Raw genomic sequence first — 5801 nt, forward strand, 5'->3', positions numbered from 1 at the left:
CATTGTTGAGAGTGAGTTCTTTTTCAGATGTCATCTTCAGAATAATCTTTCCTTATCCTTCAACTTTACAAGTCAAGGAGTTACCCATAAAAAGTTGTTCACCATTGTCCACCACAGAATAAGATGTGAACAACTCTTTGTCGGCATAGATGTGGCGAGTAGTACCAGTGTCCACCCACCATTCTTTACAATTTCCAACTAGGTTTGCCTCTGAAACAACTGCAAGCAGATTTAAGTCCTCAACACCATTAGAAATTTTTCCACTTTGGTCATATTGACTTGAGCAGGCTTCTTGCCGGATCTTCCTTTGCTTTTGCGTTTGCTACGACAATCTTTGGCCCGATGTCCCTCTTTGTGACAGATGTAACATCTGCCATTGAACTTGTACTTTTTAGTTTCCCCTCCTTTAGGGTCTTGTGCAGAACGTTCTCCAGAAAACTTTCGTTTATTTGCTTTTGGAGCATGTTTCACCACATTTACCTTAGACTCCATGGGATGCTTACCAGCCCGCTTCTCAGACTTGCAGTTGTTCTCTTCAATCCTCAAATGCATAATCAGTTCTTCCAAAGTCATTTATTTGCGCTTGTGTTTGAGATAGTTCTAGAATTCCTTACAGTCTTATGGTAATTTTTCAATTAAGGCAGCAGCTTGGAAGGATTCACTGAGAGACATGCCTTCTGCATGGATGTCATGCAGAATAAGTTAGAGATCTTAAACTTGGCTGATCGCAGTCTAATAATCAACCATCACAAAGTCTAGAAATTTGCCAACCATAAATTTCTTTGAGCCAACATCTTCTGTTTTGTATTTTTTCTCCAAAGACTGCCAATGTTCCTTTGCCGTCTTTATAAGACTGTAGACATTGTATAATGTTGCCGAGTCCATTCAAAATGTAGTTTTGGCAAAGTAAATCAGCATGTTTCAAGGCATTGACCGCAACAACCACTTGCCAGTCGGTTTCATCCTCATTCAAAGTAGGAGCATCCTCATAGAGAAACTGTGCCAGGTTGACAGTAGTAAAACAGAACATTATTTTCTACTGCCATCTTTTAAAATCAGTTCTTATGAACTTCTCTGGCTTTTTACAGTGATTGACTAGCACAGTCACAGCAAGAGAGGGGGTTGAAGCCATTGCAGTCACCATACCAGTACTAGTTTGAGCATTAGTTTCAAAAGCCATGGATTATAAATTATAAAACAAAATTATAATTAGAATTTTATACTATATAGAAAATTAAACCAAAACCACATAATTAAATTCTGTAAAAATAAAAGAAACAAGAATTGTAACTTTTAGTTCCAATTAATTTGAAAATAAAATAAAAATCTATTTAAACAAATTAATTCCACGCAACAAATTAAATATCTGTAACACTTCAAAAATTAAAATACTGAAACATAATTTAATTAATGAAAACTCAGAAATTATTTTTGAAAGCCAAAATTAATTTCTGACCAACTTCACAAATAAATATTCTGAATTGTTAATGACTACCAGTGTATTACTACTAGTTATCAAATAAAAAAAATAGTATATTACTGCTATTTTTCAAACAGTATATTACTACTATTTATTTTTCCAATTGGAATATTATTCTAATCAGAATATTATTTTGTAAACGCACAGAAAATTAATTTTTGTAAGAAGAAGAAAAGGAAACAAACGAAAAATTCTATTTAAACAGAATAATTCGAATCTATCTTAAGATTATTGGAACAATCTTCTATGTAACATAAATAACTTGAAACAAATCAAACAAATAAAAGTAAATTACTTACAGAATTAATTTTACCAAAATGAATAAGTACAAAAATAGATCAAGTTGAGTGTGTGACACTTTGTCCTTAAGGCAGATTTGCCCCACTTCCGTGCTTACGGATAAAAGGCGTTTATCTCCCAGGATACAATGACCTTTACATAGATTGTAGTAGCACTCCAAACAATCTGTACAGGAAACAAAACCTGTGTTCTATACTCTTAGAATTTTTTCTAAAATAAGATGTAGAATATATATATGCAAGAGAGCACAAAGGAAGGCAAGAAAAAATGAATTTCGAAATGAAACAATTGCTAGAACAAATCTAGTATTTATAGAGCCGAACATATATGATTTTGAACTGAACAGGTGCAAAATCAAACTGGACATATATAGTTCAAATTTGAACAGGTATGAAATAGATTGAATCTGTCTGGGAATAGATTGAAACTTTCCGGAACTAGAACTGTTTGAACCTGCTGGAAATTGGACCGGAGAAGGGCTCTGTTTGGACAAAAAAAATTGGCTCAAAATTTAAATTAATTTTGTTCAAAAAAATTGATTTTCCCGCAAGAATTTTTGAAAAAATTAAAATAAATTTTGTTCAAAAAATTAATATTAGAACCGACTCACACCCGGCATGGCACGGGTTGATCAGCCGAACGGCGCCGCACGCATGTGCTGGTTTGAGCCAAAGGTCACTTTGTCCATAACTCATCTTCTACAAACTTAGGGCCCAATCCAAGTGTTGTCAAGTTTCAATGTGGAACAAGCTTTACAAGGAAACCCACATTTTACACTTTAATTGTCCATTCCATGAACCCGAAAACGATGTCAACTTCGCATTCACTCATAAATGGTTTTGACGAACTGTCTTCACCGTGTAACTTGCCATGCAGAAGGAATACGTCACCTCTTTGGACCCACCCCAAAAGACGTTTGGAACCCACTCAAATTTGTCCCAAAATAAGCCTATAAAATCATAAATTCCAACAGGTGGGTCTGATAATCTTATTTGTGTCATCATCAAATATGAAAATTTGGGTGTCCCTACAGCAACAAAAGCCTCATGTTGTGAGAGGGAGAGTGAAAAGGTTTGTGACACATAAATGAAATATAGATACATTTCATCTACTTTTTCCTTTCCATTTCTATATCGTTATTCAAATTTATAATTCAAACATAATCCAAAGTCACAATCCACTCACCAGGAATGAGACTCAAACTGATTATTTTAAAGGGGAAATTATCTATGAGTGGAAGTATCAGAAACGTTTTACAAGATCCTAAAAAAGTTCTACTTTAATTATTAATGTGTATAAAATTTACCATTGATCTGTAATTTTTTTTTTTTTAAAAAAAAAAAAAAACCTTACGCCAGATTGAAAATTTTCCAATTTTAAATGCATAAAATGCTATGGGAACAAAAAAAAGTCACGGCACACTCACCAGGAAAGAAAAATAAAGCAGAGCATTTAGCTAATAGAACATGTGGACAAATAAAATAAAAACAAAAGACATTAATAGAGACGAAACGTCTGTGTATGAAATGGCGTAAAATTTGGACAAAAACACATGAAAACGTCATGACAATTACAACCTATTGTTTTGCCAACTACAAAGAATTTTGAATGAGTTCCAACGTTTAGGTGGTCAATTTTGGAATTTTGCCATGAAAATATTTGTTTCATATGTAACCTAATGTAGACAAATCCAAACTTGCTTATTAATTTTTTTTTTCAATATATATTTTTTTCCCTTCTAGTTTCTATATTTGAGCTTAACTTGAATCTTTCTGATTTTGGTACTTTTTTTTTTATTATTATTATCTTATTTGAATTTAGCTAATTAGTCTTCGATTTGGGTTTCCTTTTCTTTTTGCTTTAGGTTTTCTCAATCTCAACTATAAATTGACATATAGGAGGCAAATCAGTTGACTTTGGAGAATTAATAATATGTGAAAGAAAGTATATCTTTTTATCAAATTTGTGATTATTGTTTGTGTTTCAGTGTTCATCTCATTACCCTTTCCTGCATCAAAAAATTATTTAGTACTCTTGAACAAGTGTTTCATTTCATTTAGTAATTTGGACATTTCATATTATCTTCTAAATTAGAAATACAAAAGTAATGGGTCCTATATTTAAACCAATAACCATCAATCTGGAGTACCACCTAAACTTGCTCCAAAATCACCGAATAATTTATCAATAACGAATTCGCACCCCTTATTACTATCATGTGACTTTTCATTTTTTTTAAAGGTAATTATTATTCAATAATCTTGGAACATAATGTGGTATCACTTATGTGGTACTCCAAATGTAATTAAAAAATTTATAATAGGACATACTAACTCATCTTTTTTAAGTAGTTAAGAAACAAAAGATAAATAGTATCAGATGATACTCTGAACATTTAACAAATTTTTTTATTATTTATTTTTTTAACTTGATTATATGACTTTTCTTGTTCCGTTTTCTTTGTCCATGTCAATAGCTCAAATTTGGACAAACAATAGAGTTGTCGAAAACAACTTGATCAGCAACCCCATTCCCCAGTTCAAAAAAAAACACTACCCCATTCCCACATGGCAATGCTGCTGTAGACGCGCCCTCGGGCCTCACTACAGTTCGGACTCAATTTGTGTCACGGTCCTGTATCTAATCTCGCAGAGTGCAATGCAAGACCGATGACTCATCAAAGAATCCAAATCCGGCAAATCGTTTTGGCAAATAGATTTTTTAGAAAGAAGTGCCAAACATGGACTGCTTTTCCAGATACAGAGTCGCCACCTAAATATTTATTTTGGGGGAATTTAGGAAACCCTGACTCGTTGCCTAATGCCACGTGTCCGTCATCACCAAAGTTGCCTCAGCTTGGGAACTTGGGTACGATTGGGGAAGGTCACTTCGTGAGCACCCTCGCTCGCTCGATCAAAGATCGGCCTCTACTAACCATGATATCTAGTTTTGAAAACATTATGTATTCTTATTTCAGTTATTAGCCTAGATATACTATGTGATGCGCACAACATACAAGTATAGACTGGATCGCCTGAATTGGAACGAAACATCTCATGTTTATTTTAAAAACAGTTTACTACTCACAAGTAGGTTAAAATGTGGATTTGCCACCCTCAGGTGGGCTTAGAAAACATGGTTTTGCCATTATCTAGTGGGCTTAAAACCCGCAGTCGATGAGTTGTTCCAATCCAAATAACCCAACCTTCACCCACAGGCATTCAGGCAGTTATATCACATAAGCAGTTAGCCTCACGGCAAGCACGCTATCATGGCAGTCACTCACACGCATGCAAGGATGCTAAAGCATAACCACTTACCGAGTACTCCAAGCCAAAACAGAAGCTAATTAGAAATCCATGTATGGTCCTAACTATACAGAAATGCCTAATGCAACACATGCAAAATGCAACTAAGATAGGCTCGGCTATTCTAAAGATGGCATGTGAAATGCTACAATTGTGCCCTCGCTCGGAGGGTCCGAATAAGTAATAAAGGCCGCCTAATTAACTAACTAACAAGCTAATTAATTACAAAACCAAATGAATAACTAGCTACAACTAATTATTTACACAACTTTAATTAATTAACAAATTAACTAATAAGCAACAAATGAAGAGCAACAAATGAAGATGCTCCAGCTCTGTTCGAAAAAGGAAGGTATGCATGCTTGCTTAGGTTCCTCGCCTCGAAACGCCTTCCAGTTACTCTCTAGAGGCTTTGCTGAATGAAGATGCTCCAGCTCTGTTCGAAGAAGGAAGGCATGCATGCTTGCTTCGGTTCCTCGCCTCGAAACGCCTTCCGGTTGCTCTCTAGAGGCTTTGTTGGCAAGGTGTCTTCCAGTGCTTATTGATGGAACTTACCAAAACACTGCTGGAGGGATACACCAGTGGTCTGTCGGCCATGAAAGGAGCACTGCCGGCCAACAACAGGGCACTGCCGGCCAAGGATGAGAGTCTGCCGGCCATTAGTGGTGCACTGCCGGCCATTGGTGTGCTGTGACACCAAGCTGCAACAAAGC

The sequence above is a fragment of the Camellia sinensis genome, chromosome 1 (assembly GCF_055761805.1).
Source record: "Camellia sinensis isolate YWXY chromosome 1, ASM5576180v1, whole genome shotgun sequence".
In the NCBI taxonomy this organism is placed as follows: Eukaryota; Viridiplantae; Streptophyta; class Magnoliopsida; order Ericales; family Theaceae; genus Camellia; species Camellia sinensis.